The 26,360-nt window shown below is 39.0% G+C and overlaps 1 protein-coding gene and 1 long non-coding RNA gene across 4 annotated transcripts in view; one reads left to right on the top strand and one right to left on the bottom strand.

Annotated features, from left to right (window-relative positions):
- Positions 1 to 26,360, bottom strand: part of SMYD3 (SET and MYND domain containing 3) — a 1,085,127-nt gene that overhangs the window by 581,020 nt on the left and 477,747 nt on the right. The gene's annotated exons all lie outside the window — the stretch shown is intronic.
- Positions 1,466 to 10,234, top strand: LOC138146992 (uncharacterized). Its single transcript, XR_011164683.1, has 4 exons — positions 1,466 to 2,809; positions 5,444 to 5,481; positions 7,109 to 7,235; positions 9,669 to 10,234. It is a non-coding gene; the product is annotated as an uncharacterized lncRNA (long non-coding RNA).

The raw sequence follows: 26,360 nt of genomic DNA, 5'->3' as shown, positions 1-26,360 counted from the left end.
CATTTTTGTAGAAAATATTAATAACCACATTTATCTAGCACTTTAAGATTTACAAAGCACCTTCTGTACAATGACCCTATGAGGTAGTACATATTATTATTCTCAATTTATAGATGAGTGAATTTAGATTCAAAGAGTTTAAGTGATTTATTTAAGGTAATTTAAGTAAATGACAGAGCCCAGGTTTTTCTGATTACAAGTCCAGTGCCTTTTCTATTATGCCACATTGATATAACATGTGAGCTAGAGAAAGAGAGAAAAATATATTCTAAAGTCAGGGTAATTCACCCCCACACTCTTCTCCTACTTGGACCTAATACAACAGAATACTAAATTGATACAGAGTCAGACTGATTGTTAGCCTATTGTCTTCTAAATATTTTTCAGAAAGTTGTTCTATTGGCTTGTTCTCTTAGTCTTGCTTATTTGGAAGTTCCAACCAAAGAGATATAATTTACTGGGCGTCTCTTCATTATTGATATCAGGAACTTACGTGAAATTACAGGAGCAATACCAACTTTAGCTACTTTACCTACACAAGCTATTTTAAATTCTCACTCTTTTTCTTCAGCAGATGAGAATCTCACCCATGAAATATGTGGGGCATTCAAAGGAGCTGATTTCCCCTATTATATGGCAGAAACATGCATTTACTAACTTTTTTAATGCCTCTTTTTTTATCCTTAGACAACATAACTGCTTTCCAACATTTGTTGTATTGGTTTATGTTAGAAGACAATTTCAAAATTTACAGCACAGTTTTGTAGCATTTGTGCAAAGAAAAAGATAAATATAGTACTATATTTCCCTTTGTAATTTTAGTAGAGCTAGCAATATGAATTCCATGATTAAGAAAATTTTCTGAGCTGACATTTCATAAAAGACAGTAGTTGATATAATTGTGTAACTCTATGTGCTACCTGGAGTTACCTGACATTTGGAATTATTCCCAAACTTGTTTGCAAAATAAATGAACATATCTCACTGGTAACTTACATTCAGTCGACCGTAGGTGGCCCTATAACAAAAAGTTATTTATTCAATTGACTAGGTCATTGGCCAATTTCCAGGGGTCAGTTAGCTGCTAATACTGTCCCCTGATTCCCTGGGGATGAAACCTGTAGCTGTCTGATGAAGACCAAGACCCAAGTAGAAGTTAGCTTTTTTTTATATATGCCATATTTCCCAGCTGGACAGTAACTTCAAGAAAGTCATGAACTGGGTTTACTCTAAATTTTGTACCTGCTTAAGTACTTAGAATAGTGTTCTGTATGCAACAGGTGCTTAATACATGTGTACTGACTGTGCAGAGATGTATTATGTTATTATGACAAGCTGGGCAAGATGAACAAAGGGAATTTCTTCACATCAGAAGGGCCATGAACATGAAATGATTGCCATGGATAAAGCCTGGGTTTTGGGGTTTGGTTTTTTTTTTTTTTGGCTTAAAAATAGACCTATTATTTCCTCAGTGTTGGGGCTTCCCAGTAAGAGATTTTCTCTACTGCCTTCTCTGCAGTTTATAGTCAGAGATTTGCCTAGAGCGTTGAGAGATTCGGTAACTTCCCCAGAGACCCACAGATAGTATTTGCCAGAGGCAGGATGGAACATGGGTCTGCTGGACTCTGAGGCCAAAGTCTCTAGCCCCTATAATGCACTATCTATGAGAGCCTTGTCCAGAGAAAAATCCCCCAAGATCCCTCAGCAATGCAGGAGCTCACCACTGACTAAGGTATTGGGATTTGATAGGAGAAAATCCCCTTGGACTTTTGGTCAACATTAAGGCTATATGATACTGAGGTGTCATGACATTCACATCAGACAACAGTAAAGGGACCACTTAACAAGAAGGACCTATCACCCATTTGTATGATATTCTTTACTCCCTTTACCCAGCTTTTCTTTGCAGGAATATTCCCAGGAAGGTTCCTCAGCAGACAAATGCCACCTGGTGGTATTTACTTAGAAACACATCTACATCTATATGAGCATCAGAGATTGTTTTCAACTCTTACACAATTGTTTACATTTCTCTAATAGTTCTGGGTAAGGAAGGAAATGATTACATTTCTCAGGATCCATGGGATAGAGTATAACAGAGCAGATGTGGGAAAGAACTATATTTCCCATTTAGCTGTATGCCCACAGCACAAATTGATTGCATTGAGGGACTAAGGGAAGAAAGCCATGAGACTGGAGAAATGAAGGGAAGTTGGAGGATGGATAGTGGGAGGCAAGGAGAGGCAAACTAGGAACTACATGGAGAAAAGGAGGTAGAGCAGGATTATCAGGTCCAGGATGAGGAGTAGGCGGCAGATGCCAGCCAGCAAGAGTGGTTTTTAAGGGAGATTGAGGCTGCTGAAGGCTCTGGCCCTGTTGGTCTAACTGTATAGTCTACCTTTTGTAAAACAGCAAGATCCAGGCAGTCTTCCTACTCTTGAGGGCTCTGGTGACCTGGTTGGCCACATCAGGGTAACAGGGTGAGGTCTTAGGATTCCTGTATATATGACAATCTAGCATATGTATTGTGGCTTAGGCTCTGAGAGTGAATCCAACAGGGTAAAGGATCCCTAGCTGTTTCTAGTCATTGATGGTTATGGCGATCAGATAAAAGAACACTGATGCCATATAGGTAAACAGTAGATAAGAAGGGTTTCTAAAACTGCTACAGCCTTGACAATCCTTTATAAAGTACCTACCATGATACACATGGTACTAGAACATAAAAGAATAAGTGTTTATTAAGTAACTACTGAGCTAAGCATTCTACAAAGATTATCGCATTTGATCTTCACAACAACCCTGAGAGGTAAGTGCTATTATGATCTCCATTTTACATTTGAGGAAACTGAGACAGCTAGAGGTTAAGGCAATAGTCAATAAACATTCATTAAGTGCCTGCTAGGGGCTAGGCATGGTGCTAAGCACAGAGGATTCAAATAAGAAAGACAACCCTGCCCTCAAGGAGCTTACAATCTAATGAGGAAATTAAATTGTAATTAGATTTGTAACACAAAAGGAAACTGCTTCAAAATGCACAAAGTCCAGAGCATTGGACTTGAAATCAGGATGACCAAGATTCATATCTTACCTCAGAGATGCTTGCTAAGTGCAGCGACCCTGGGAAAGTCACTTAAAGCTCTCTATACCTCAGTTCCCACATCTGTAAAATGAGTGAGTTAGACATGAGGGCATCTAAGTCCCTTCTAGCTCTAAAATCTATGACCTTTGCAGATATCTTCTACCTTGAAAGACCTTATATTCTCATCAAATCTTTAGTGTTTAAAAAAAAAGAAGAAAAAAATAGAAACAGTTTTTAACCTAAGAGACTGAAATGAAGGTTAAATTCCATTACAAGAATCCCAAAGGGTTTACCCCCAAAACCTTATGCTAGGATTATGCTTCAAAGGATATGATTAAAATAATTGGGTCACTACCTAAGGCTTAGAAAGATTTATGTTAGTGTCACAAAATCCAAATTTGCTTTACATGTTAAAGGATTGTTTACAATTTAAAATTACAGTTATGAATGGTATTTTGTACTATAAAAGATGTCTTGCCTTCAGTACTGGACCGAGAATTAGGAGACTTTACTACAAATTTGAGCTCAACCAATTACTAGCTACATGACCTCAGGCAAGTCACTTAACCTCCCAAAGCCTTCAGTTTCCTCATCTGCAAAACAAGAGGGTGGCTAAATTCCCTTCCTGCTCAGACCAGTATTTAAGTTTTTTGGGTACTTGTCTTATCTCATGGGTTTTGGATACATGTCTTTTCTCATGGAAAACTCATCCACATTTTCCAAGCCCAAAATCAAAATTATATATAGTCTGCAAAAGAAATTCCTTTGGAAAAATATCATTAAAAGGGCACTCACACTGTCCTCAGAGGAACAGTTACCAATTAACAGCCACAGGAAAGCATGCAAAAAGTCATTAATTTTAAGATCAAAATCACTCTGAAATCTCATCATATATCCAGCAAACTGACAAAGACTATAAAAGACAAGAACCTTCAGTGTTGGTGGGGTTGTGGAAAGGTGGGCACACTACTACACTATTGATGGAGTTGGTCCAACCACTCTGTAAAGCCATTTGGAATTATGCTAAGAAAATGATTACAGTGTTCATGAGAATGTACTCTGGGAAGTCAGTGATAAAAAAGAATGGCTTTGTACACACCAAAATAGAGTCAGAGGCACATCTTAATAACAAATAACTGAATACAAAGCTGATGTCCATCAATTGAGGTATAGCTAAAGAAATTGTGGTACACAAATATAACGGAATATTACTATGCTATAAGAAATGACGACTATGATGAATAGGAGAAGCACAATTAAGACTATATTAATCAGTACAAAGAGAAGCCAAAATGGGAAAGCAACATAATTAATAACTGTAGCAATGTGAATGTGAGAAACAATTGAACTGAATGCTGAAAAGTCACCATTATCCCTTCCATATCTTGGGGGGGTCAGGGGGAAGTAGGGGTGTGGCCCCCATACTCTAAAAATTTTGGCCATCCCTTTGTACCAGAGTTGAAGTCTGATTTTTTTTTCTTTTTATACTATGGGGTATTTACAGTACCTTATTGTAAAATTTGGGTTAAGTATTTTGTGATAGGCCCCCTAAATTTGTGCTAACCTTCCTTAGAGTGTCCTCTGTGGCTTCTGCAAAATTTCCAAAAAATTCCCACTTAATTTCTTATGCCAATCTGCAATATAGTGAAACCACTGGTGCAGTCTGTGGGGGTGCTATGAGCCCTGAAATGCAAGAGCAAAGGGCGCAAGAGCAAAGGGCACAAGAGCAAAGGGCACAGGTTTGTCTAAAAAGAATTCGACCACTCAAGCCTTCATTCAGTCAGAGACAAAGTTTATTGTGTCACCTATAGAAGCAAACAGGATTTTAAGAATCTATGCATTTGTAACAGCAAAACAAGCTGGCCAGATTTTTAAGAATCTGAGTAATTTAATGGGGGCAAGATGTATAATTTTGTAAAGACTGTGGAAAGAGCTGTATGTGATCTAGGAGTGACCAATAACCTGTGGTGACCCTGAGACAATGAAGGGCTGGGCTGGGTCAGAGGTAACAGAGAATTGAAAGCTGGTGCTGTGTCAGAGCCACAATGAAAGTACATTTGAAAGGATTATTGAGTATCTGGGAGGGAGGGGGGGGCTATGTGGGAAGGTTCAGGAGCTGTGTTGCTGTTTTGGGGATCTAGATCCCATACCCATCACCATGATGGGGAAATCACAATGTGGAAGAGATAATTACATAATGAACAAGGTTGGTCCTAAAGAAGAAATAGAAGACATCACCTCTCCCTGCTTCTTTGAAGCATTAGAGGGCTATGGGAATTGAAGATACTATATGTGATACTGGAATTTTTCAATGAGGTCAGTTTTTCTGATGTGCTTTCCCCCACTTTTTGTTCTTTACAGGTGATGTTTTTCTGGGAAGCATACATTTGGAAATATAGGTAATACAAAAATGAAATACATAAATTTTAAAGGGTACTTTCACATACTCTATATTCCAAATATTCATAGCAATATTCTTTGTGATAGCAAACAAATTGAAATAAAGTGGGGGCCCATTAACTGAGAATGGCTGAGCAAATTATGTCATATGAATGCAATTGAATATTATTATGCTAAAAGAAAATATGAATATAAAGAATTCGGAGAAACCCGTGACTAACAGAGTTGTTTTTTAACCTTCCCTGGAATCTGTCTAGGCCACTTGGAATTTATTCTGTGCTTAGATCTGGGGTTTGTTTTTGTAGTAGCAAAGAAATGATACAGGGCAAAGAAAATTGAACCAAGAATAGAGGATATAGGATGACGACAATGATGCAAATGAAAACATCCCAAAAAACTCCAATTAACTGCAATGAATAATTTTGCTTCTAGAGAACAGAGAACACAACAAATATTCTATCTCTTGGTAGAAAAGTGTAGTAATTGATGGTGTGGAGTACAGAATATGTTATCAGACTTGGTCGACTGGTTATGCTTAATTGTTTTTATTTGTTACCAAAGGGTTCAAAGAGGGCAAGAAGCATATCCGCAAATGATTATGATGTTAATAAAAGGTATCAATTTTAAAATGAAAAATTAAATACAAGTGTACTTTCTTTTCTTGAAATCAATACTGTCCTGTAAATCCAGAATTGATGAGTACTGTATTTATCTCATTTATTATTATTCTTCAGTCATTTCAGTTGTACACAACTCTTCATGACCCCATTTGAAGTTTTCTTGGCAAAGTTGGATTGCCATTTCCTTCTTTAGCACATTTTACAGAAGAGGAACTGAGACAAACAGGCTTTGATGATTTGCCCAGGGCCACACAGCTAGTAAGTGTGTGAGGCTTAATTTGAATTCAGGTCTTCCCAACTCCAGTTCTGGCACTCTTATGCATTGCTCCACCTAGCTGTTCCATATTTATCTCATACTAAACTATAAACCCCTTGAGGCCAGGGACTACATCTCAATAATCTGAGCAGAACCAGGAGAATATTGTACACCGCAACAGTCACATTGTGCAATGATCAAATCTGAGAGGCTTAGCCTTTCTCAGCAATGCAGTGATCCAAGACTATTCCAAAAGACTCATGATGAAAAATGCTAACCACATCCAGAGAAAGAACTACGGAGTCTGAATGTAGACTGAAGCATGCTATTTTAACTTTTTGCTGTTGCTTTTTCTTTCTCATGGTTTTTCCCATTTGTTCTGATTCTTCCTTCACAACATGACTAATGTGGAAATATGTTTAACATGATTGATTGTACATGTATAGCTTAAAAAAAGAAATAAAAGCAAAATAAAAATAAAAAATAATTTTAGCATCCCTGGAAGTATTTAGAATAGTTTCTTGCAGATAACAAACACACAAAAATATCTGCTTCAAGTTCAATCAAGTCAGTCAACATTTATTAAGAGCCTACTATGTGCCAGGCACCATGCTAAGGGCTGAGGATACAGAAAAAAAAAAGCAAAAACAGTTATTTCCCTCAAGGATCTTACAATTGAATGGATGGAAGAATGGTCTTGTCCTCTTAGAGATTGCCCATTTCAATACTTTTCCATTTTGTGAGTGGCAGGAAAGCAGCTGGTGAAGCTATAGAGAAGAAATGGCAAGCAGAGCAAGAACATGAGAAAAATGGCATCATCTGAAAGAGAACATTCTGGAGCACACCAAAGAGGCCAGACAGTAATTTTATACAGATGGTAAACCCTTTGACTATTTAAACTAATTTGCCTTTAACTAACACAACAACTCAACTTAAGAAAATTGCTGGAATTCCCTCACGTCTACCCTGCAAGACAGCAGTGAGTCTAAGTGCCAGTAGCTACACTTTATAGATGAGGGTGGTGCCATGGAATGGACAATGAATTTGGAGCCAGAGAACCTCTGTGACCTTGGGCCAATGAACAAAGCTCTCTGGGTCTCTTAGCATCTTCACCTGTAAAATGAAATGGTAGAGCTAGATGAGCTCTGAGTTCCTCTGTGAGCTGTAAATACATCATCTGTGAAACTGAGGTTCAGAAAGGTTAGTGACTCATGGAATGTCACCCAGTTATTAAGGAACAGTGCTAAGTAAGACAGGATTCCAGATCACCTCCTTCCAATTGACCTTTCCATTCACCCTAGTCACATTCTGCCAAGAATATTATCTGGAGTTCTAATCAGACCTTGTCTGGGCCATAGTCACAGAAATTCACCATAATCAAATGTACTGAGTTAAGTTAATAAAATCAAAGTTTGAGGGCAGAGACAACATTATTTTTGTACATTTGACTTTTGGTTTATTCTCAATACTTCAATAACATGACTAATCTAATCTTGTTTCTAAGTTAATAGATGATTTTATATTTATTAACTATAAAGATCTACATTTGCTGTTTGTGTTATCTATACAACCTTCACAATGCCAGGTTGTGTAGTTCACTATAAGAAATTGGCACTTATAAAAAGTGCCAAGACTTGGCAGACAGTCCTAGAGGGTAAGATAAAATTTCTTTGTTGGCATATGAAATGCCTAATTAAGAAATGCTAGAATTCCTAAAATATGTCAGCAAGTTGTGATGATTAAAAAGGTTTGAGACACACAGTATCTGGGTAATTAACCATTTTATTAATAAGGTCAGCAGGTTATTAATAAAAGAATCATCATTTGGCCATCTCTTTTAAACCAAAGACCTCTAATGGTGGTGGGGTCACAGTTTAATTGCCCTTTGAAAAAGCAGTGCTCCAAGGGGTACTCACTCAACAAAGATTGGTTAACACAATGGGAGGTGGGCTATCTTGAGGAATGTGACTCAAATCTTGGTCACTCAAATCTTGGTCAAAGAGACATCAATTTCATATCACCTGTCTTGATAATAGGGAGAATCAACATTTTCCCCAGGCCTATCTGAGCAAATACAATGAGTAGGAATATACCCATTAGCCCAAACTTAGAATTTCTTTTACTATCTGATTAGATCCTGACCTGGGTAAATCTTTAAGACAGATTTCCCACACTTGTTGATTTCTGGATGAGAGTAGAAAAGGGCAAAAACCTTGGTTCTAATACAATAATTAGTTATTACATGTAAGAGAGAAACATTAATTTCTCACAAAAGAATGTCAAAATTGAACAGTGCCATTAGCTATAATGTGATTTATTTACTTTCCCTCTCCCTGCAATATCATCTTAACCCTTATGTAACTTAAATTCTTTGAGCATTTCCCAGGCTAAATGATTTATATAGTGAGTCATATATATTCAGGAAAATATATATATACATATATATGTGTGTGTATACATATATATATATATATATATATATATCACATACATAAGAAATATACATCAAAGGGAAGACTTGAACCTAGGCCTTCCTGACTCTGCTCATGATATCATGCTGCCTTTCAATAGAACATAAAGAAATAAGAATTGACCTATATTATATTCCTGCATCTCTACTATCCCATGATCTTGTGGTTTGACTTAGGTAATCTAATTACAAACTCAGCTGGAAGACCTCTATGGTCATTGTGATTTCAGATATGCAAGGAATAGAGCTCTTCAGCTAAAATGGTGGAATCCAAATGGCTCATTCAGAATCTCTACTAAGTGGCCTAGGAGCTGGGCATGTAATTACTTTTACTCTATGCCTCAATTATATTTATCTTATTTTTAGCTATCTATTGCATAGTTAATCACCCTCATCAGCATTATTACCATGAAGCTTTAAAAGTTCATGTTCTCAGACTGTCATTACTTTTACAATTCTTTCTACTTTGAAAAGATCTTTGGAGGACTTCTGCTTAGAGGACAGATAACGGATGTAATATTTCTAAAATTACAAAGTATTCTGACTTTGAAGCTTTCTAACTGGTCACAGTCAGGAGAGAAAAAACAGAATTTTACAGAAAGATAAAATGACAATGAGAACTAGGAACCTATTCTACACTTACAGACTGCTTGACATTTCCCAGCTTGGCCTGGTTTCTGAAAAAGAAATGACCTTGAAAATAATTAAGGATACCAAGAAGTGAGGCCGGAGCTCATTGAAGTATGACAATATGCTCATGTCTTCATAACACTGCTAAACATTCATGGGACAGAATGGAATTCAACTGCCTTTTAACCAATTTATTCTTCTGCTTTATAGGCTTATGCATATTCACTACATGGCAACTCTAATCTTCATCCATCTGTATCACTGAACTTGGAAATAAAGACAATTGGATCTTCAGTCTACTGTCACTGGAAACCAAACAAGATCTGGCAAAAATAGGCAACAGGACCAACACTGACTTCTTTCAGCTTGTATTTAATTAGACAAATGCAATGCAAATAGCTGTAGAAAAACCACAAGAGTAGATTACGTGGCTTATTAATTCAGGTACTCCTTGAAAGAGGTTGTACAAGCAGAGAACTCAGATAACTAAATAGAAATACTGTCACTTCACAAGAGAGCTGTATACATCTGAGAAAGAAACAGAAGTGAGAATGGGAGCTGAAAGAAAGCATTTGCTCATTAAAATGAATAGGTTTTCAAGGTAATAATCAATATGATTCATGTTTTTATGAATTTGATTTTTTAAGTCAATGTTTTCACCTATTTCTTGGGACTTAAGTTAGAGATAATCAATCTGTCACTAAATTTTATGAACAGAACCAGCAAATAAAAAGAGAGAGAAAGACAGAGAGACGACAGACAGAAACATATCCTGCCTAATCAATCAATCAATATTCATTAAGTACCTACAATGTTTTGGGCACTTGTGTTGGGGAATAAGGATTCAAAAATAAAAATGACATTTTCTCTACCACCAAGGAATTTTTATTCTGAGACTATGTAAAAATATACACACAAAAGAAACACAAGGTCATTGGAAATGGGAGGCACCAAAAGATGGAAGGATCGGAAAAGACCTCATGAAGGAGGGGGTACTTAAGATATTCCTGAGAGGGTTGGAGGGGAAAAGGGAATGAATTTTAAGCATGGAAAAAGGGGTGGGGAAAGATGCAGGCTGGACCAAGGCACAGAGATAGGAGATAAAGAATCTTCTCTGAGGAAAGCAAAAAAGGTTTGTCTGTTTTATCCTTACCATACATGGGGAGAAGCACCACACAAGAAACATGGAAAAGAAGACTGGAGCTAGATTGTGCCTAATGTTATACATAATTCTATGAAAATGTATCTTACATAATAATGGAATTACACAGGGTATTTAGTTTCATGGGAATTATTCCACTAGGGGCATACTGTCATATAAAATTATAACGGCGTTTTACAACTTTTTGGTGGGACTTAGTTATATGAATGAATGAATGTGCTAACTATGTGTCTGGCACTTTGCTAAATGAAGTGCTGGGGATAGAAATATAGAAGAGCAGTGGTCCCTAACCTCAAGGAGCTTACATTCTAACAAGAGGACACAACTATAGGGAGTTTGCAGGAAAGCAAACATGATTTTGCAAAAAAAAAAAGCAAAACAAAGTAAACCAAAACCACCTTCTTCCCATGTCACCTATGGTTACCACTCTTGTCTTCCATCCTCCCAAGAGGACCTCCACTCCTGCCCTGACACTCTCTGCCATTTGGTAAGAACCCCTATATCTATCTGACCCAAACTACCCAAACATACTATTTTTCTACCCTGTCACAGTGTGCATGGCCCTTCTGCTTCCTTTGACCACTTTTTCCTCTGGGAGCAGTAATCAAATCAATTCATTGCTTCTAAAAAGATGGGATTTGAACGTGGGTCTTCCTGACTCCAAGTCTAGGACTCTATCCATAATGCCACCCAACTGGTGCTGATTAAAGAGTCTTTGTTTGCTGAATAAATGCCACTGACCAAAGGTGAGCCCACAGGGTTCATCCATCCACTGAACTTTACATCAATGTGTCCTTTAGGTGTCAGGTGACCAAAGAAAGGGACAGATTTGGTAAGCACACATTTATTTCACAATTTCTCCAGACCTGAATCACATGTTCCAGTCTTCAATGACTGAAACCTCTGTTAACTGGGAGGTGACCTACGCTGTCTAAACATGCAGATAATGCCAGGAACTCCCTTTTCACTCATCACAACATAAGGCACTTGATCCTTCTTGTACAAAAGGCAAATACGACATTTAACTTAAATGTTTGTTTTGTGTCCACCCAGCTGTCTGTATAACCTTCATATTTCTATCGGTATCACTGCAGTCTTGGAATAAGGTCTTAGAGGGCAGGGGCTGTCTAGCAGTCAGTCAGTCAAGATTTATTAAGTGTCTACTATGTGCCAAGCATTGGGCCAAGCACTGGGATACAAAAAGAAGCAAAAACAGTTTCTGCCCTTAGGGAGCTTCTATTCTAATGGAGAGACAAAGTACAAGCATTTCATGGGTACTCAGTGATGATGATGACGGTGGTCATCATGATGGTGACAGCTCCACCTGGCTGTCCTTTAAACATCTCAAACTCAATACATCTGAAACATAACACATATTTTCCCATGAAATCCACCACCCTCTCCTAACTAGATTTCAGCAACGCAAAAGGAAAAAAGACAACAGATGGGAGAGATGTGAAGGCATTATGGATAAGACTCAACAACTAACTGTATGCAAGGAGTAAGGGAGAACACAGAGTGAAGGGTGATTCCAACATTGTAAACCTGGGTGAGTGGAAGGGTGGTGGTGACACATAAGAGAAAATCAATTCATCAAAGAAAGAAACATGACTTGCCCAAGGTCACAGTGCCAAAGCCAGGTTTCAAATCCTGACTCCCAAGCCAAGTTCAACTTACATGTTTCAAGTAGGTCATGTAGCTATCTGTCCCTCCCCAACTCAATTTCTACACACAGCTGGTTTCCAGTTAGTGAGACTCTTCCTTAGATGTAGAATGGAAAGCCTTGTAATCTGTGCACAATTCAGTGACACGAGAGGAGCTGAAGGGCACACAGCATTAACACCCATTCTCTTATTGCCATGCAATTTGAACTACATTCAATGATTCAAAGACAAATCTTTAGAAAGCTGCAAAATGCATTAAAATTTAAAACAATGGAAAACACCACCCAACATACTTCCATTTGCAGAGTTAAAGACTTTTGGATACCTTGCTGTTGTTGCTGTTGTTGGGGCACAGGGGAAGAGAGGAGTACAATCTACATTTATGATTTCATCAGTTTGGAGAACTCTCTCCATTAATAATACAGATTAGTAATTTGTATGTAATTTATGGTTTTAGAGTGCTGACTAGGTCATCAAGATGTTCACAAGGGAAGTGAACAGGATCCCACAACTACTATGTATCAAAGATTGAACTTCAATTCAATACTTTCTGGTTCCAAGGTCAGTGACTATGTTATACTTTCCCACCAAATCCAAGGGTACACCTTATAAGACAGATTGTAGAGATGTTTAGAAAATTTTGTGATTTGGGGGCACACATCACAATCATCTATCCTAAGTGGAGGCATACTTTCTTTAGTGAGCTTTTGTACCTCCTTTTCCATTTGGCTAATTCTACTTTTTAAGGAGTTCTCTTAAATTCATTTTTGTGCCTTTTCTTTCATTTGATCAATTTTGCTTTTCAAAGCATTCTTTTCTTCACTGGATTTTTGTGCCTCGTTTATCATTTGGCCTATTCTGTTTCTAAGGTGTTATTTTCTTCAGGTGTTATTTTTTGTGCCTCCTTTACCAAGCTATTGACTCTTTTTTCATGATTTTTTTGCATCACTCTCATTTCTCTTCCCAACTTTTCCTCTACCTCTCTAACTTTATTTTTTAAATCCTTTCTTAGCTCTTCTATGGCCTGAGACCAACATATATTTTTCTTTGAGGCTTTGGATGCAGGAATTTTGACTTTGTTGTCTTCTTCTGAGTATGTGTTTTGATGTTCCTTTTCACCAGAGTAACTTTCTATAGTCAGAATTTTTTCTGTTGTTTCCTCATTTTCCAGTCTATTTCTTGACTTGTAACTCTATGCTAAAGTGGGGCTCTGCTTCCCAAGTGGAGGGGGCACTGTCCCAAGTTTCAGTTTTGTTTTTTTGTTGGTTTTTTTTGTGCAGCTGTTTTCAGAGGTAAATCTGGGGACCTGTAAGTTTTTGGCTTTTCCAGGGTGGTATGATCTAGGGACATGTGTGTTTACTATTCTCTTGTACTATGCACTGGTTTGTGAGAGACCACAAGCACTCTTTTATTTATTTATTTTTAAAGCAATTGGAGTTAAGTAATTTGCTCAAGTTTACACGGCCAGTTATTTCTGGGTGTGGTGCTAAGTATCAGAGCCGGGATTCGATCTCAGGTCATCCCGACTCTGGGGCTAGTGCTCTTACTCACTGTGCCACCTGGCCGCCCCCCAAGTACTCTTTTCAATCTTGAAACTGTGACCAGGGTTCCTGCTCCACTGTGGCTACAAGCTCTGCTGTGCTACTGCTCCTTCTTGTCCTAGGAAAGAGACCCAGAACTAGACCCAGATTCAAGTATAGGCAATGCAACAAAGTTCTACCCATGGTACCAGCACAGGGTCCTCTGTAAAGCTCCTTTTGACTTGCTGTCCAATCCCCTTTCTGTCTGTAGGCTGAGAGGTCTGGAGTCCCACCTCTGCTGCCACTGATTCAGTCGCTCCAAAGCCTGCTCCTGGTTTGCTGAGACCTGCTGGCACTGGACTGTGCTCTTCTCTCACCATGGTGCAACAGACCTTTCCTGACGACCTTTTAAGTTGTCCTGGGCTAGGAAATTATTTCACTCTCTCTTTTTGTGGATTCTGAGGCTCTAGAATTTGCTTAGAGTCATTATTTAAAGGTATTTGGTGGGGTTTAGAGGAGAGCTCAGGAAAATTCCTGCCTCCAGGCCTAATTTTCAATTTATAATTTGTAATTTCATAGTTGTGATTCTCTCTGTCACCTTGCATTACGTTAATAAGAAATGAGATTTTCCCTCTACTTGGATTCCTTGGGGAGCCCAAGGTTACTAGGAGCTTGAACATTGCTTCACACTTCCCAACAACTGAACTGCTTGCATACTAATTAATCTAAATGGCAACACATGAGCTCCACAAAGGACACAAGTCAGGCAAATTGAAGCCAATCAAATTCAGCTATTCTAGATTCTGAAATAGAAGGGTAAAGTGGAGGAGGTAGTCAGGAAATTAGCTAATCAAAATGAGAACAGCCAGTTAATCTGCCCCCTAAAGAACAAGTGAAGGTCCATTATATAGTAAAACCACTTTTTTATTTTCCTGCATATTCTTGGCATATTAGCGAAAACAATAAAAAATTTGTAGGTGAATTTTAGCCAATAAAAAAGATGATTGTGTTCCTGGAAGCAAAGAAGTGGAACTCACCATCTGTCCTCTTCCCAGATCGCATCTAAAGAAGAGTTAGATCTGGCAAAGAGCCCTAGAACAAAAATGTACCTAGCAGCTCATTTTTCACTAATGATGAAAGAAATGTTGGCTCTCAAGTTTTGATGACAACTAGATTTCATTCCTTAGGAATAATTTAACCAACTGCCAATAGGAATCCTGGCAAACTAAGAGGATACTAGCACATTTACTTAATGTCTGCTATGTGTGGGAGCCTCCAGAGACATAACATGGGCCTTGGTTCACAGAATAAGCTCTCACAGGCTCTACCAAGACAGGAGATGAAGGTGAGAAGGGAGAACCAGTGCAATGGCAGAGTCAGAGAGTGTTATTTAAGACTGTCATTAGATAACAGAATATGGAGACGGAGGTAAGGTATGGAAGATGACTGAAAAAGTAAAGATCAGCCACAGTTATTTCAGAAAATCCAAGGGCTAAGAATCCTTTAGGAATAGGGTCAAGGGAACAAGTAGAGGGTCATACCTCGTCATCAGGGACTGGATCAAAGAACAAGAGATTGGAGGGTGATGTTGAAGGGCTTGGGAATGTTGGAATGGTATGAAGAAGGGGGTAACTGTACATTACAGGTGGTGATTATAGTTGGTAAAAGAGGAGACCAGAGCCTCTGCTGAAAGGAAAAGGGTCTGGATGGTATAAAAGGCTTAAAGAATGAATCAAAGTTTGAGAACAGCCACTTGGAAAAGTGTGACAGAAAGACAATTATGGAAGAATAGAAGAATCACTATACAATGTCAAGGACTTAATAGAGATTAGATAACCAACCTATAGCAGCAGCAATTTTAAAGCAGAGAAGGCATATGGTAAGAGTCAAGGATTTGGGTTTGGCAAAGCAGAACAGAAATAAAACAAGGGGGCAGAGGACTCAAGAGTAGAAAGCAATCATTGTATTGTTGAACTGAATAACTATGGGATAAAAACTGAAACAGAAAGGGGAACCAGAGCAGTAGAGAGGCAATGGCCTAGGAAAAAAATACTACAAGACCATAAATTAAATGCAAGAAAGTGGGTGTGGAGTGACTAGATGTTATGGTAAGAAGAAGGAAAAAGTTAATGATGGGAGAAGAATAGGGGGCATATGGAATTGTAGGAAGTTCTGATCAAATAAAGGAATTTCTGAGTTCAGGATCATGGGGGTCTAAGCACCTATTGATGGTATGGCCTGATACTCTTGTATTTGGTTGCGGTGGAATGAATGGTACAAATCATGGGAGTAGAATAGAATGCCGGTATTTGAAGGTATATATATGAATACATACCAACATGTATTTTGAAACCCAAAAGTATAAATTCAGGAGGTGGGGAAGAGTAGAAGACTGACTAAGGTACTCACTTCCTTAAGGAAAGAGGAAAAAATGGAGATTGACATGGGATAACTGGCCCAGTAAATGATTAAAGCTAAGATCTGGATCAGGTGAGGGAGACAGATGGATGAATCTTAAAGGAACAGTTGCTGAGGAAAAGCCACAAAGGGAAGGCATGAAATGGAAGGTAGGAGCAGAGTATTTTTCTCTCTGAATTTGATCTGAGGCAAGAAAGGTGGAGCACAATACTGTAGAGCAGGACTAGGGAAGCTATGACTTCAAGGCTACACATGGTCTTCTAGGTCCTCAAGTGCAACCCTTTGACTTCACAGAACAAATACCCTCAATAAAAGGGTTTGTTCTGTAAAACTTGGACTCAGTCAAAAGGCCACACCTGAGGACCTAGAGGTCACAGCTTCCCCACCCCTGCTATAAGGGGTGGTAAGAGCCTCCTCTTCCAGTAGGTTTCCAGCCTTATCCCTAGAACTCTCATCCAGGGGACTTGAGATAAGCAATTACTTGGCAATACTCCTTTAGAAGTCACAGCTACTAAAGACTCAAAAACCCAAAGTTCTCACTAAGAAAGTTCTTGGCCCTGTCAAATCATTCAATGTGAAAGAAAAGGATATATCTTTTTTTTATATTTTTTTCTTATATAAAAATGGTTTTATCAATGGAAATAACAATGAAGATAAATTAGCTATGTTTTGCATGATTGAATATGTATAACCTATATCAAATTGCTTACTGTCTCACAGAGGGGGGTGGTGAGGGAGGAAGAGAAAGAGAAAATATGGAACCCAAATTTTTTTAAATGAATGTTAAAAATTATCTTTACATGTAAATGGGGAAAAATAAAATATTATTTTAAAAAATGAATTACCATCTTCTTTGCCACTATACCTATATACACTATATATATATAAGGTTATACAGGTAACCTTTTCTGATTTTCCTACAGCACAGGCCTGATGATGTCAACCTCCCCACCTTCCATTCAGTCAATTCTGGTAGCTCCCCATTACCCCCAGAATCAGATCGGTTTGCATTTAAGGCCCTTCCATAATTTGAACCTTTTTTGCTGCCTTTTTTTCTTACACTATTCCCCTTCCACATGATGTAGCAAACTAGTCTGCCTGCTGTTCTTTTCATAAAACATTGAACCTCCCCACCCCATGCCTTTTCCCTGACTCTCCATCCTGTCCAGAATTGTTTCTTCACCACACACCTTTCCTCCTGGCTTCTCTCTGCTCTCCTTCAGGACTTTACTTAAATCCCACCTTCTGTAGGTCTTTCCCTTTCCCTTCCCGCTTCATCCTCCACCCCTCCTAATGTCTTCCTTCTGATATTACTTTCCATCCACTCTGTGTATTGATATTCTACTCTATGGCTACGTTATGTTAATAATTTATAATTATTTTATAAATTTTTTATATATAAAAATATAAATATTTATAATTAATTTATGTTATTTCCGCCCATTAGAATGTGAACATCTTGAGGGCAGGGCCAGTGTTTTTTCCCTCCTCTGTTGCCCTAGCACTGCACAGTGCACAAGTGTTTGTTGGTTGCCTGGCTTGCAACTGAACCCTCCTACTCAGGTTGCTTCCCCTCATAGGGGTTGTTGTTGTTAGTTCTTCCTTTTCCAAGAGGACCAAGGACATCATGAGGGTGATGTACAGACTTTCAAGTGAACTGGATTTAAGTGAGGCAGAGTGGCACAAAGTTCTCAGTCTCACTCTCTCTTCCAGAGTCACTGACATCTAGTGACAAGACAAAAGTCAGGACAACTGGTGACGGCCTGGGATGTAGTAGATGATCTTGATGTCTTCAGTGCCTGACCAAGCTCTAAGAGCCCCACAACACCCGCTCCAGCAATAGGACAAACTGTTCTATTTGCCCATTACTACTTGATGTAGACATCTCCCAACTTACCAACGGGTTCGGTCCCATCTGCCAAGGGGGTTTGTCAGGGTTTGCTGGGATGTGGTCTCTGTGCATACTACAGCTTCTTAGATTGCTTAAGCAAGGTGTATATTTATGTTCCAGTCCTACAGATTAAACTTATGTTGTTTAAAAATAATTTTTGACTGTCCTATTAACTGCCTTTTCAATATTCATTTTTACATGACCTATGAAAGACAACCTGATGTAGTAAAAGGACCTGGAGATTTCTAATCCAAGGTCCTAGGTTCAAATTCTAGCTCTGTTGCTTACTACCAATGTGGCTGTAAAATGAGAGGGTTGCATGACTTTTGAGGTCCCTTCCAGATCGCCATCTAGGATACTATGATCTTCTGGCTACAGCAAGATTTCCGGGAATGCATCAAGATGGAAAGCCTGTGAGAGGAAGAAGGGAAAGGAGAGGCAATAGGCAGCAGGTAGGGCTTATTAGAAAAGCACCTAGCACATTTCAGGTATTCAAAAAAACACTCTAAGAGCCATTAACCATCCTAAGAATCTCTCATTTAACCTAACCCCATCTCTGTGAATTAAATAGATATCAAATCCAGCCTCAGAAACCTATGAGTTGTGTGACCCTGGGCAAGTCATTTAACCCTTGCTTGCCTCAGTTTTCTCATTTGTAAAATGAACTGGAGAAGGAAATGGCAAACCACTCCAGTATCTTTGCCAAGAAAACCCCCAAAGGGCTCACAGAGAGTTAGACATGATTGAAAACAACTAAACAACAAGTATACAACATATACACACATACACACACATGCCTTCTAGATGTATAGTACGATAAAGGGGCAACCACAAGTCAAGCTTTCAGGAAGAAATGTCAGGACATGGGGAAGCAACAGTTCCAAATGATGTGCCCCAGTTGTGACAAGCTGGATGACAGTAGCAGCCTGGTGTGCTGAAATCTGGAACCAGCTTGCTCCTTTCAGGGCAAAGGCATGAAGCCAAGGACAGGAAGGCTGAGTTACAGTCAGTCAAAAGCCTTTCAGATTGCAGCCACTGTTACAAATCAAAGGGGAGTTTTATTAAGGGTGATATACTGCACACCCAAAGATCAAAGGAGAACCTGTTCAATGAATAATAGTCCTCTCAAACATCCCAAAGATCTAAGTAAAGTAGCAAGCTATATTAGCTACACCAACTTTGACTATAAAGGATGGTTATATGTAATAAAATGACATAGTGTGTTGCCTCTTCTTGTGGGTTATCTTTTTTCTTTAAGTTAAAGTTCACAGGTCATTTCCCTTAAATAAGCTTATCTTCTGTGAGACTTTATATGGGGAAGGTGGAGAGAGGAGAGTTTTCTTTTGAGAAAGGTAATAATTATGATGATGATAATTCACATTTATGCAAGAGTTCACCAAGTATTTTTCCCTCAACAATCCTACAGGGTAATGCAGCTGTTAGTATCTCTATTTTAAAGATAAGGAAATGGCAACTCATAGAGGTTAAAAAGTCCATGGACTTCTAATAAGAAGTTGTAGTGCTAGGACTCAAACCTATTTCTCTAATAATCTCTCTCTCTCTCTCTCTCTCTCTCTCTCTCTCTCTCTCTCTCTCTCGCTCTCTCTCTCTCGCTCTCTCTCGGAGGAGGAGGAGGAGAAGGTGAGGGATGAGTTGAGAGGGAGGGTGGTATATGTTATCTATGATTTCATCTATATGAAATAGAAAGTCAGAACTTGCTTGGGAACTGAGAGACTAAGTGACCTGTCCACAATCACAAAGCTAGCATTTGTCAAAGACAGAATATGAACTCAGGTCTTTCTGACCTAAAGGCAGGTGCTCTAACTACTATACTAGGTTGACACTGGACTTTATGACTTAAGGAAGAGAACTTTAAAAATTCATTTAATTCTTATCTACCATCCCTTTTTTTTGTTTTCTTGCTTTTCTTCTTTTTTTCTTCCTTCATTTCTTTTTCCTCCTTCTTTTGTTTCTTCTTCCCTTCTTTCCTTTTATCTATCTTTTCTTTCTTCCTTCAATTCTTCTCTCCTTCCCTTCTTTCACATTGGCAATTCAGTTAAACAATGTGAATGAGAAATCACCTGAACACATATGAAAATGTTCAACTTTTCAAAATCTTCAAATCTTAAGTTTAGCATATAATTTTCATACTTTACCAGAATTCTGGCACTACTGAATAGGCAACAAAGAAACAACCATGAAACAGTGTGAATGAATACTCGACTCGTGGCAAAATAAAGTATTATTTAGTCTTCTACAATCCTACAGAAAAAAAAAATTGCCAGTGGAAATTTCAAGATTTATCCAAAGTATTGCCTGTGAGACAGAGGGCAATTTGCTAGCATGTGTGACTGCCAAGGGGAAGAACACGTCAATCACTTAATTATCAAGTATTCATCTAGAAGAGTTTTTAAACACACTACAGATGAAAATGCCTATATTTACCACAAATTCCCATATTCCAATGTGTAACACTGTCAAAAAGACAAAATAAAAACCACTCTCAAGATATGTAATTCATTTAATGAAGTTTTTGAGGTTAACTACATTTTCCATAAAGAGCTAGCTATATAAATTGCAGTAACCACTCTGTTCCTGGTCACTTTGGATATTTATCCAAAGAAGGCAAGATAACATGAGTCATGCCCTCCAAACTGTGAAGTAGGCCCATTTGTAGCTTCTGATTTCTCTTCCAGCAATCTCTTCTCTTTCTTGCTGCCCACCACCCCTTCTGGTGCCTTTATGATACCCCCTGGCTGCCCATGCCCTCATTACTATGGAGCCCTATCACCTTGCTATCAGAACTCCTCACCTACATTCTCCTGACCTTTCCCCTCTCTCCTTTCCTCCTCTAAAACTGGAAATTTCATAGTCCGCAGATGAGTGGGAGAAAGGTTACTAGGTTAGAGATGTTTTTACCTCGAATCACATTGTATCAAATCATAGTTGGAAAGTATCTTAGATATAATCTAGTGTAGCACCTCTCCTAATATGTGATTCATTCTGATAACCTTCCTAATAAGTCATTCTTTAGCTTCTGTTTGCATGCCTTCAGTGATGGGGAAATCAATCCCCAACAAAGCAGCTTATTCTATTGTGAATTAGTCTTGCTTTTTAAGTATGTTCTACTTTATATTATCTTCCCTATAACTTGCATTCATTGGTTCTAGTTCTACTCTCTGGACTTCTCCAGAATACACCCAATCTCCCTTATGCTAAATAGCTCTTTAGATGTTTGAAGGAGGCTATCTTACCCCTCCCTGAATTCTTGGCTCTTGTGGGTCCACTCTACCCCACATATAAGGTCAACCCTGTCTCAAGAAATTGGAATCATTCAAATCACTCATTTTACAGTTGAGGAAACTAAGGCCCAGAGAGCTCAAAGGGATGCCCAAGGTCACACAGATAATGGTGAAAATTCAGGACATGAACCAGGTCATCTGACTCCCAATACAGTGCTCTTTCCATACATAGCACCATGCCATGAAACTATGCTAAGCTTATATAGTCTGTGAAATAGGCAATACCTTTCAAGTACAGAGAGATCTTGCATTGTCACAAAAAAAAAAAAAAACCTAACAAATACACAGCTCTCAAAAGTGGTTTTTCCCTGTGACCAAAGCTTTTCTTGCTATTCAGTCGTTTCAGTTGTGTCCAACTCCCCGTGACTCCATTTGGGGTTTTCTTGGCAAAGATACTACAGTGGTCTGCCATTTCCTTCTATAGCTCATTTTACAGATGAGGAACTCAGGTAAACAGGATTATGTGACTCGTCCAAGGTTCCATGACTCAAAGGTCTCTGAGGCTTGATTTGAACTCAGGAAAATGAATCTTCCTGGCTCCAGGCTGGGCACTCTATCCATTGTACCACCTGGCTGCCCTGACCAAACATGGCATCGTAAATTTTCAACCAATCAATAGTATTCATCAAGTACTTAGTCCATGCCAGTCATTGGGCTACGTGAAGGGGGGATATAAAGTCAATACTCCTAGAGAGTGGCATTCATAGATGGAAAATATAGCTTTCTTACCCATTTCTTTTACTATCCACCAGCACAGGGATAAAAAAGAGAAATGAGAATTTCATGGGAGTTTCCTCCTGTTTCCTCCCCTCTCCAAAGGTCAGAAACCACAAAGAAATTCTCCCGGAATTCTCAGCTGGAACAGTACATAGAGAGTTTTAATTGATTAGGGTTCTCTACTTGTTCTAAACCAGCTGGCCTACTGCAAATTTATTAGTGTGAATTAGTCTACTTAGGCGTTTGCTCCTGTGTCACTGCTTCCTGCAGCTGCTAAAGGCTCCTGAATGAAATCAAATGCTTGACCCCTGGGACTTTTCCCACCACATAAGACTCATGCATTTCACAAACTCCCAGCCTTTGAATTTCAATGACATCTTCTCTTTTACTGAATAAAATGTAGCCTAAATGTCCTATTTATTGGATTCCAATGAGCTCAACTAGCTTGGGAGGGGCAGTGTGGTAAAGTGGAGAGAGCCTTGAATTTACAACTAGAATCCCACATAACCCAAGCAATCCTGGGAGAGTTACTAAACCCCTTCTATTACTTTGTCTATCAAATGAGAACATAGGTCTAGACAACTTGTTTAGTTCCTTCTGCCTCTGGATCCAGAGAAACTTAAAACCTCACTACTAGAGTCAAGGTAGGTGCTATTATTATCCCTATTTTACAGATGAGGAAACTGAGGCAATGGGCAGACAGAGGTTAGGTAACTTGCCCAAGATCAAAAAAGTAGGAAGCATCTGAGATAGGATTCAGACTCAGGTCTCCAAACCCGGCACTCTATCTACCGTATGCCAGCTAATTGCCTTTTTTCAAAAAAAAAACCATTTTATTGATGTGTTTTGTTTCTATATTGCAAATATTTACAAATCACTCCCACTCTAAAAACAAAGTAAAACAATTGAGCAAAACTAATAATACATAACAGTGACCTTATCTGAAAGCGCACATAATATTCCATATCTATAGCTCCCACCACCTCTCTGTTTAAAAAAAAATTAATGTATTTCTATTTTCTCTCCCTATCTCCATTATTTAAAAAAAAGAAGAAAAACAAATTCCTTACAATAACTATGCGTGGTTAAGCAAAACAAATTCCTTCAATGGTTGTATACACTACACACACACACAAATGCACGTAGACATGTATATATACACACATGTGCACACAGAGATACACACATGTAGATATACATATATATATATATACATGTATCTTGTGTTTATACACATCTCATTTTGTACCCTAAGACCATCACCTGCCATGGATAGCATATTTCTTTTTTTTTTTGGAGGGGGGAAGGCAGGATAATTGGGGTTTAGTGACTTGCCCTTGCCCAAGATCACACAGCTAGTTTTTGTATTAAGTGTCTGAGGCCGCATTTGAACTCAGGTCCTCCTGACTCCAGAGTCAGTGCTCTATTCATTGCACCACCTAGCTGCCCCATGGATAGCATATTTCATATCTGTCCTCTAGAATCAGTAACAACAACAAGAATAATAAAGATAATACTAATAATGTACAAGTGGAGTGATCAGAAGGCCAGCTGTGCAAAACTTTCCATTACCGTCCATAGAAGTTAGAGGGAAAGGCTGGAGCAGCATATAATGGGAAGCAGTGTGATATGGAAAGACCACTGGATTGGGAACCAGGAGACCTGGATTCTAATCCAGCCTCTCTTACTAGCTGACTGGTTGACTTTGGACAAGTAACAGCTTCTCCCTCTGCAAATTGAGAGAGCTGCATGTAAGGCCCATTAAGGTCCTGTACTGTAACACCAAGGAAAGGCAACTTCCCAAGGTTCAAAATACCAGCATAGGTGCTCTCCATTTTATTCAGTGACAAACCAAGAACAGAGAAGGTCAAAACATGGCATCATTCAAAATACAGCATTTACTAAGGATGATTAAATAATCTCCAAGTACTACCCCACCCCAGGACCTTCCAATCATTCAATCAATTACAAAGTCCCTGGTCTAAATACTTCTCCACCCCTAGGCTATACCTTCATTTGTCAATCACAGAGCACAAAAAGGTCAAAAGTTCCCCACCCCTGGATCTCAATTGAATCTACCCCAGAGTTACATCAAGTTTAAACACAGCACTTAATACCCAAATGGAGGTCTTTTCTTCATCTTGACACGAGGCAAGTTCTCAGCTATCTTAGTTCCTGGGGAGACAAGGCTTAGCAAGGCCACAAGATACATTGCCAGTCCCTTCATTGATTCATCTTCTGTCTGTAGAACAGTCCTAGAACCCCTGAAAACATTAGCAAAACCCTCTCCCAGGATTTCTGTAAACATACAACAAGAAAATCCTTCTTCAGGGCTTCTGAACCAACAGAAAGGTTCCCAGACCCCTGCAACAACAGCACTGTCCTTCACCAGTGGACAGTATTCACTCTCTGTCTGCAGGACAGTCTCAGGGCTTCTTAACCAAAAGCCAGGTTCCAGGACTTCTTCAACAACAGGACTGTCTTTCACCAGTGGACAAATCTGGCAAAACAACATCAAAACAGACAGACAAAGTACCAGCAAAACAGCCATGTCTCCTCAGTCCTTGGCAGCTCAGGGGGGAAGGTCTCAAAAGTCCAGGGCAATTCAAAGCGGCCACCAGCAATTCTCTCAGTCTCTCTCTGCCTCCCCGAGGTGCTGCTTCCAAAAAGGTTCTTCTGCCTCTCTCTTGTCTCTCCAAATCTACGTCACCAGCTCCTCCCAGTTCAGGACTCTTTTCACAACAAGAAGTCCATCCCACAGGTGGGATTAACAAGCTCTGGGTTTTAACACAATCAATTTGAAAAACCAAGCCAATACAGGGTTATCTTTAAATGCCATTACTATCACAGGTCCCTTCTCTGTCCTCTAGAAGTGCTCAATGACATTTCACCATAAAAATATATGAGAGAAGTACTAACCAGTCATGAGGATGGAAAACAGTTTTTTCCCAGCAATGATGGTAAAATCCAATAGGGATTTTCATTAATGACACCTTTGGACTTTGAGTCTTAATCTTAGACAATCATCTCTTTAGCAGTCACAGGGACATAGAGTAGTTATTCATTTAAAAAGGCATCTTCTCATGAACTTTGGTTTGGTTTTGGGTGGAGGTGGGTAGACTGGGAGAGGAATTAGAAATAAAATAAGAAGACCATTTTAAAATTTATCTCAGGTCTATAAATTGATTTTCCCCAAACCCATTTTGATTTGTAATTGGCCAATTCATGTTTAGACCAAGTCTATTTACAAGACCAGAGGTAACCAGCTATAGCTGTCAGAGGCAAGTTGCCCATAATCTCCCTCAAAGCCCCCATGATGCCCCAGTTCTCTTAAACAGAACAAAGTGAGAAGCATATTAATGCCCAGCTCCCAGCTACAGTAAATTTACAATTTCACTGTTGTCTTAAATTAGATCCCATTGCTCAAAGTCCTCACATCATAGGAGAGTTTGATGAATTGAAAAGAGGAATAGGAGTGAAAGTTATACAATTCATTACTAGCACAGACAAGGTTTGTACCCAGCATTCTGATCCTCTCCCATGTCAACTACACATCAAATAGGAACACTGGCTACAGAAATAAAGTCCATTGGATAAACACAAGGATATCCTAATCCCAACTACTGGTGACAGGTGATATTTTTCCCTCTAATTATGTGGTCCAATTTTCCTTTACCTCTCATCTGTTACATGCTGCCCACCAAATGATGTTAAAATGAGCTTCATGTACACTGGTTATCATCGATCAATATGGGAATTTTCTCCGCTAAGGCACATCTGCAAACTGTCTATAATTTAATCAGAAAGTCTTAGGCAGGTGCCTGAGGTTATGAGAGAGTTGTATTTTAGAGCTAGGAGGTAGAAGGGGTAGAGTGCCAAACTTAGAGTGAGAAAGACCTGAGTCCAAATCCAACCTCAGACACATTCTACCTATATGACCCTGGGAAAATCACTGAAGGTCTTTCTCAGCCTCAGTTTCCTCCTCAGTAATGGGGATAATAATAGCACCAATTCAAAGTCTGTTGTTAGAATCACATGAGAGGGGCAACTAGGTGGGGCAGTAAATAGAGCACAGGCCCTGGAGTCAGGAGGTTCTGAGTTCAAATCTGGCCGCAGACACTTGATACTTACTAGCTGTGTGACCTTGGGCAAGTCACTTAACCTTAATTGCCTCCCTCCCTCAAAAAAACAATCACATGAGACAACATATATGAAGTGTTTTTGCAAA

The sequence above is a fragment of the Petaurus breviceps genome, unplaced genomic scaffold (assembly GCF_028583685.1).
Source record: "Petaurus breviceps papuanus isolate PSGF00001 unplaced genomic scaffold, PetGlider_PUasm1.0 90778, whole genome shotgun sequence".
Lineage (NCBI taxonomy): Eukaryota > Metazoa > Chordata > Mammalia > Diprotodontia > Petauridae > Petaurus > Petaurus breviceps.
The sequence above is the reverse complement of the archived record's forward strand: the minus strand, read 5'-3'. Positions and strand labels throughout refer to the sequence as shown.